This window comes from Gymnoscopelus microlampas, assembly GCF_963454915.1.
Source record: "Gymnoscopelus microlampas genome assembly, chromosome: 13".
NCBI lineage: Eukaryota > Metazoa > Chordata > Actinopteri > Myctophiformes > Myctophidae > Gymnoscopelus > Gymnoscopelus microlampas.
In genome coordinates, this window is record NC_139950.1 from 16,902,821 (window position 1) to 16,911,831 (window position 9,011).

Here is a 9,011-nt window from a genome sequence, read left to right on the forward strand (position 1 = left end):
AGAATAAGAACTTTGATGACATTCCCAAAACAGGGACATCAGGGTTTAATGTGGTCAGGCCAGCTTAATTTGAACAGGGACATGAGCTGTCAGATGCTGCGATGTCCTCTGTGGGATGTAAATTAAATAGACTTTCTCCTCCTGATTAAGCGTGGGCTACAGGGACGGCATGTGATTATAGGGCCTATCTCCACGCCATCGCCTGTAATTGATCGTGCCGTTAGGATTTTATTGGCTGTAAATGGTAATTCATTGGAGGATGCTGCTGTACTGTAACTCAACTCTTGACAAAACTGGTAGTGATTCTAGCTTCTCTCAAGCAGCTCAGAGGTAAGAAGAGGCTGTTAGATGTCCAACAAACACAGATCCTTTTGCTGTGTGTGTGTGTGTGTGTGTGTGTGTGTGTGTGTGTGTGTGTGTGTGTGTGTGTGTGTGTGTGTGTGTGTGTGTGTGTGTGTGTGTGTGTGTGTGTGTGTCCATGCATGCATGCATACGTACGTGCGCGCAAGTGTGTGTGTACGTACGTGCGTGTGTGTGGTTGTGTGTGTGAGTATGTGTGTTTGTGCGTGTGCGTGTGCGTGTGCATGTGCGTGCGGGCGCGCGTGTGTGAGTGCGTGTGTGTGTGTGTGTGTGTGTGTGTGTGTGTTTGCGTGTGCGTGTGTGTGTGTGTTTGCGTGTGCATTGATCTGAGTGTACACCAGCAGATCCAGTGATGTATTTTCAGAGTGAGTACTCTGAAAAGCACTTTTGATCATCTGCCAGTAGTTTAGTGCAGTAATGGTTGGAACTGCTCCCTGTGCTCAGAGGACAGCACAAGCTAACAGCATCAGGGACTGTTTTAAACAAGTCCCATGGTGTGGAATTATAGTCAACACAGCACACGTACAAACCGTCTAATTAAAGTGTGAGTCTGTAATGCTGCGTTCACACCGGCAGCTTCCAAAGATTATAAGCTACTTAAAGCAATGCAGCGTACTGCACGTACAGTAATGCACACTCATTGATGTCAAGCACGCGTCTGATGGCGACGAGCGAGAAAAATCTAAAGGAAAACATGGGCTAAAAAGAACAGGGAACTGGCTGACGGAAATAATTAGTTTGCTCCGCCTTAAAAGCAGGAATTGTGTGAAGAGAGAAGGTGAGTGAAAATGGTTAAACAACACCACGTAGTTTTTTAGAAGCCAGATTAACTAACTAAAATGAAGATTTGTAGATTTTGTATCTTGTCGCTGGTTTCCATTGTAAATAAATGGCAGCCTATAGCTTTGTAGCTTTTTTTTAAGTGATTTTTTGTTAAAGGACAACTTAGGTTTTTTTTTTACAACAAGGGTTCTTTTATTAGTTTGTAATGATAATCATTAAAAGATGAGTGTTAAAAATAAAACATTTATTGCTTTCTATCGTTACCCTTGTTGTAAAAAAAAACAAAGTTATCCTTTTGGCTAAAAGATTAAAGCTCTATATTCCTACAGTATAGTAATCAGTGCTAGCTTGTTCAGTAACAGGGTTTCTCCTAGTTCTTTAGTAAATACAAATTATACATTAACATTTATTTTTCATAGTGTTACAGTTCTAATTTTGTCTGCTCTATTATATATTTTTAGTTTTTTGTTTCATATCTTCCAATTGCACTTGTTTTTTCATGTATCCTGCATGAGTTCTCTCTTTTCATTAGATCAAATTGGTATCCCAACCTGAACATATATTTTCTGTTTGCTAAAGAGCTGGAGAGACCCCCTGTTACTGAACAGTCTAGTGTCTATAGTCTATAGAAATTATTACTCATATGGAATATAGAGCTATTTAACAATTATTTTACAAAGCACCTGTAAATCTAATTCATCTTGTCATACAGTTCCCTTCTTCCAGATAACAATGGATTCATTTGCAAAGTCCTAAGTAAAGATAATTCTAATGAGTACATTGGAAGTTTAGAAATATGGGTACATTGCTCATAATGTTTTGCATACATGTGAAATATTGTGAAAGCAAGGTCATGAAATGATGAGTGTGCCACCATGTAAGGTACTGTAAGTGCAAACATATTTTGGTTAGCTGTGTTCCTCAGGGTATCTTTAGCAAGAGAATGAATCTAATAAAGTACTGTTTTACTGCGTACCTGTTGACAGTCCTTGGCCACCAGGGATGTGACATATCTTTCATATCGTTCTACAGTCCTTGGTCACCAGAGATGTGACATATATTCTCTCTCTCTCTCTCTCTCTCTCTCTCTCTCTCTCTCTCTCTCTCTCTCTCTCTCTCTCTCTCTCTCTCTCTCTGAAGTGGTTAATGTATGTTTTGTAATAATAATCCAAATCTACAAAGTAACTAGTAACAATAGTTTTGAAATAATTGTAGTGGAGTAAAAGTACAATATTTGCCTCTGAGATGCAGTGGAGTAGAAGTAAAATGCCTAAAGATTTTACTTAAGTACAGTGCTTGGGTAAATGTACTTAGTTACTTTACACCACTGGGAAACTATGCAAGGCTCATGGGTGTCAGTGTGTTGCTCAAGGACACTTCCGACAGTGACACGAGGGGCAGCCGGGGATTGAACCCGGAACCTTCCGATTCCCAAGCAGCCGCTCTACCACCTGACTGCCACCCTTTTTACCCAAGAGGCAAACTGCCTTACTGTTACTGTACATCTACAGTCCTAATCTCTGAAGCTCAGTGGGCTGCAGCAGTGGGCAGATAGTAGCTCATATAAATAATTAATATCACTATTCTAATATTAAATTCTTTATATAAGCCATTTTATTTTTGCACAGAGTGATAATCCACTGTATTGTTTGTGCTTGCTTGTCACATGAAGAGCAAACACACCAAACCCACTACCAGTGCCAAGTATTGATTGATTGAACAATGTTTTTATTGACAAAATGGCATAATACCGTACATGAACATATTTGTACATAGTATCTGTCAAACTGATAAAACACAATAAAGCTCAAGGGCATATTTCCATTAAGTGCACCTTGCACTGATGTGTTTTCCATGAGAGTAAATCGATGCATATTGTACTACTGTATTAGATACACATGTACTGTACTGTCCCTGTACAGCAGCTGACAAGCACTGCCCGCCAACTCGTGTATGCAAATCAAACACTTTTACTGACACTGTAGGTTAATCAGACTTATTTAGAAATATTTAGAAAGTACCCAAACCCACCCTTCTCCATTCCCAATAGGCTCTATTCACAGCAGGCATATTATCACTTCCTTCACAGGTGTTACCAATGATACTAATGAAGGCTCTGTTCCATTTAGTGTAGCGCAGTGGTTTCCACGACCCCCATAACTCTGAGAGTGTACAAATGGAACCAAATGGACCCTTACGGGTATATTTGGTACCATTTGTACACTCTCAGAGTTACACACCTGTAAGGGGCCATTTGGAAGGTTTCCAGTGAGCCAACATCAGCCTGACTCTGTTTGACCAGAATGGAACAGAGCCTTCATTAGTATAATTGGTAACACCTGTGAATGTCTTCATAATATGGCTGCTGTGAATAGAGCCTATCACCACTTTTCTGTTCCAATAAAAGACGGTTTCATGCACAATCAACACGAAACCTTTCATATATTCTACACTTGTGTGTGCGTTCATTATGTACGATCTGTATTTCTGTGATCTGATCTGTTTAGAATTCTGGAGACCTGAGTTCAAGATTCAAGAATAAATATTCTTACGGACAGGCAACTGGCGATTAGTGTCCATTTTTCATAAGCCTGGTTGCCTGGTGTAAAAAGCTGTCCCAGAGCCTGCTGGTCTGGGCCTGTTGGCTGCACAATACCGCTTACCAGATGGTAGATGCTAAAACAGTCCATGTTTTGGGTGGCTGGGGTCTTTGCTAACCCCAGTTTGAGGATATTTCACTTTCAAACTGTGTGGGGTCATTTTAACATCTATTCAGGCTTTTGTAAGCACCCAAGACCATTTTTAAGTTGTTAAGTTGTTGTTCAGTATCAGTATTAAAACTCCATTTTAACCATGATAGATTCATCAAAAACACGAGTCCTTGGTTCTAGTGACTGATACTGTCCTTCTAATACATGAGGGGGCTGTGTTTTTTTCAATTACTTTTTTCATTTACAATGGTTTATATAGGCTACTGTAGGAAGGGGGCGTGTCTGATAAAATGAATATCAAAATGTCTAAATACTGAATCTAGCAACTTAAACACTATCTGGTGTGCTCACAAAAGCCAGAGTTGACGTTAAAATGAACCCAAACATGTTTGAGAGTGAAATATCCCTTTAATGACCTCGTAACAGGCTTAAAAAGCAATTCAGCTCATCTGTGAGGAAGGCAGCGATGTTAGCTGCGGAGCTGTGTTTTAAAGTTTGATATTTTGTGTAGTTGCTCCCACATAATGAGTCATTTACCACTTAGCTGTGTCTCCATCTTCTAGCTGATTTTAAAGCAATTGCCAATAACATGCCTGAGCTACTGCAAGCGTTTTTTTTAACACAACTCAATAACTGAAGAAAGGAACTGGTTTATCAGGGTGTAGTCAGAACAAGTAAATCCTACTTTCCCTACTTTTCACCTGACACAAAGCGAAGTGGCTTCTTATCTCTGCTGTATGGTGGCAAGATGTCCATTGTAAGGCTCAGACATACTGTAGACACGCACGCACGTACGCACGTACGCACGCACGCACGCACGCACGCACGCACACACGCACGCACGCACGCACGCACGCACGCACGCACGCACACACACACACACACACACACACACACTGAGAATTGTGTTTCCTATCCATAATAAACAATACACAAACCAATTAACTGATAATAAGGCTTTATACAGTATACACACAGACACACACACACACACACACACACACACACACACACACACACACACACACACACACACACACACACACACACACACACACACACACACCCTATCTAATTTAATGTACTGTAAGAAAGACTGTCAGATGCAAAAGTGCATGCACATGCATGTGTGTGTGTGCGTGCCTGCATGTAGGCCTGTGTGCGTGTGTGTACTATGTATCATGGACAATGAACACTGTGTAATGCGATCACAGGCGGAACGTGCGCGCGCGCGTGTGTGTGTGTGTGTGTGTGTGTGTGTGTGTGTGTGTGTGTGTGTGTGTGTGTGTGTGTGTGTGTGTGTGTGTGTGTGTGTGTGTGTGCGTGGATGGGGGCTGGGGAAAAGAGAGAGAGAGTGACAGAGCTAGAGTGTTGCCATGAGGCAGCTCAGAGCCCCTGATCTCCCTCTGTGATTTTATTATTTCATGTCCTGTGCTTATTTCCACCTCCCTCTCTCCTCATTAATCATGGCAAAGACACTCCGACGTGTTCTTAATTATTCTCCGAGACGGTTCTCAAACTTTTTCTTGTCAACGACTCCCCAACGACCCCCAATGAAAATGTCTTTGGCCACAGTCCTGCATCTGAAAAGTAATTGTGCTGTGGACGCACATAAAAGATTTGTGTTGTTAAAGTGTTTCAAAATATTTTCAAACATTTTCACTTTTGTTTTTCAAGATTATTTGAAAATGACACATAAGCTCACACACAAGGTCACAATGCCTTCCGCATTGATAGACATATACACAACGCAATAGATAGATAGATAGATAGATAGATATCATCAATCGATATCATCTCTCTTCCATCGATAATCCGATGGAAGACAGATGCCAAGAAGACGTGTGGAATGCAGAAGTAATGTGACTTTTGTACTTTAATAGCATATAGCATAGGCTTAGAATGGAGATCCTTCCCCCATGGAAGAGGCACAGCCTTAGCGGTGTGACGTGTAGCCGGTCTGATCTATTCCAGTTGTTAATCCACTGGTGTGTGTGGAGTGTTATGATGATGATGTTGGGGCGGGCAGCTGTATGGAGTTCAGTTCAGTGACGGCTCCGGGGATAAAAGCTGTTTTTGAAGCTGGAAGTGTGGGTCTTTTAAGGCCCTGTAGCGCCTTCCAGATGGCAGAGAACAGAGATGACACAGTACTTCTGACTCTGATGTGAAGGTGTCTTCTTTCCCAGTAAGGGCAGGAGGGAGAGTCCAATTATTTTTATGGGTTGTGTTTATATGACTCTGGAGAGCTCTCAACTGAATTGCGAGTTGCCTTTTTTTCCTTTCTTTTTTTGGCTTGCAAATCAGTTGCTTTGGGCGAGAGACGCAGACGTGTGACAAAGCATGAATTAGGCTTCCAGTTCGAGAACTGGGACACTGCTCTGCCATACTTAATGACACACGTGGGTGCATGCGTGCGTGCGACACACACACACACACACACACACACACACACACACACACACACACACACACACACACACACACACACACACACACACACACACACACACACACACACACACACACACTTACTTAACTGGAGTATTTCCAATTTTCCATACTTTTACTTCTACTCCATTACATCTCAGAGGCTAGTATTGTACTTTTACTTTTACTCCACAACAATTATTTGAAAACATCAGTTACTAGGTCCTTTGTAGATTTTGATTATTATTACAAAACATACATTTACCACTTCAGCCCTATATACATTTCGGTAATTTGAAAATAGCAGATCTACAAGCTCCCAATGCGTGAACTTGTAGATCTGCTATTTTCGAAAGGTTTTTATACATTTTATACATTTGAAACTTGTGAAATGGGCCATTCTGCATACTTTTGGTACTTTAATTACATTTTGATACCAATACTTTTGTAGTAAATTTGTAATTCCGGACACACACACACACACACACACACACACACACACACACACACACACACACACACACACACACACACACACACACACACACACACACACACACACACACACACGTCGGTCTTTGGTGACCCGTTTCTACTGTTTATCCATCAAACATCCTGTGCAGTGCGTGCAGTTCATCCACTATGTGTTCAGTCACTTCATCTATTACCTCCCATCCGCTGGCTCTGACATCTCCCATTTTCAAACCCAAACACACCAGACCGGGCGGGGAACAGTGGAAAATGGCAGGCTGAAGGCTCCAACTCCAATGGATGTCACGGGTTGGCAGTGGTGCAAAACAACTACAAAATATAACTGTGTGTGTGTGTGTGTGTGTGTGTGTGTGTGTGTGTGTGTGTGTGTGTGTGTGTGTGTGTGTGAGTGTGAGTGTGTACACTCAAGTACTTTACTTGGATACAAATTTGAGGTAGGCTACTGTAATTCTGACTGGTGTTCACTCTCCATTCCGACATCTCACCACTCCGACTAGTGGCTTCCGCGTGCGGTTAGGGTTAGGGTTAGGGTTAGGTATAGGGTTCGTCAACGTCGGAAAGGCGACATGTCGGAAAGGAGAAATGCACCCATTTTGACTTTACTTGAGAATGTTCATTTTGCTATACTTTATACTTCCACTGCTTATTAATACAAAATGCACTTAATCCCTATTTTATACTTCAGCTACTTGAAAATATCTTCACATTTTGATACTGTATATTCTGATATGTTTGCACTTTTACTGAAGTCTAATTTTGAATACAGGATTTGACTTGCAATTCCTAACTTGAGGTATTACCGAATCAAAACATCAGAGTAGGTCTTCCACCGCTGCGGATTGGGATTAGAACACTGGGGGGCATCATGATGGGTCTGAGTGGTGAGCGTTTTTACGTGTCCTGCCCTAGTTTGATGGGGCAGGCAGGGGGATACTACCTTCAGCGTTTTAGAATCTAACTGAATCTATCTGAATTATTCACAGTAGCTCCCTTTGGGCATAAATGGGACGCCCACAGCTTTTACATGCACGGCTGCATGCACACGCACACGCACGCTCACACACACACACACACACACACACACACACACACACACACACACACACACACATGCACGCACACACAAACACACACACAAACACACGTTTGTATTACTATACTTGTGAGGACATAAACATTTTAGGACTGTGATTTTATCAATGTCATTTCTCCTTCTTTTTTTTGTAACCCATAACTTTAAAGCTGAAAATAGCCTTCAGCTCCGCTATCTTCGGTTCACGAAACCGCCGCGCAACTAAGTATAAATCGGTTATAACTCCAACCCCAACTCTTAAACATAACCTCTAAATATCTAACCCCAACCTGAATCTTTTACTTATTGTAAGCATAATCTACAAATCTTTGTTTTTAAGCATAAAACAACCATTTCTCTTCTTGTTTATTGTCCTCACAAAGGCTATTTCTCCAATTCTACTACATTTGGGCAAAAACAAGAACAGTAATAGAAGTACACACACACACACACACACGCACGCACGCACGCACCCACGCACCCACGCACACTCACACGCACGTCAGTAGATGTAGGGTTGTAGGGAAAACGGTCACCTTATTTTAGGAAAGTAGAGCATGCTCATCCACTCTGGTTATGGTAATCAGGTGCAAGATAAACACGGTCAGCATTAAAAAGTAGAGTGCACAATACTGTTAGACTTGCTCCCAGACTCCCACTCTGTTGTTAGATCAACATTTCAATTAGCAGACGTTGATCTAGCAATAAACACAGTGGCAGCAACACTAACTGTACTGTGGACTATAGGGCTGCAATTATTGATCACTTTCTTAGCCATTATTCTATCGATTAGGCTACTTTTTCAATTAATTGAGAAACACTGTTTTTCAATATATATTTTTTTTACTATAACACCGAATCGATTAACCACATAAGCGTTATTTTACAATGCTGTCGTGCAAATATAGTTAAAATAACAGATCTCAAATCATGTCACATGAGCTTGTTGATCGCTATAGCTATTTGGCTCAGTCTGTCGGTCTGTCTGTTTCTTGTTTTCTGTGTCTGTATGTCAAATTTCTAGATTGGTAGGCTACAAGGTGACAGGTTCTCCAAAATGCAGAGTCAGTTTAACTGGAGAGTGTAAGAATTGACCCATAAAGACAGGTGACAGTGGGAGGCTTGACACCTTGTTAAAAAGAATGATGTCAAACATTACTTCTGAT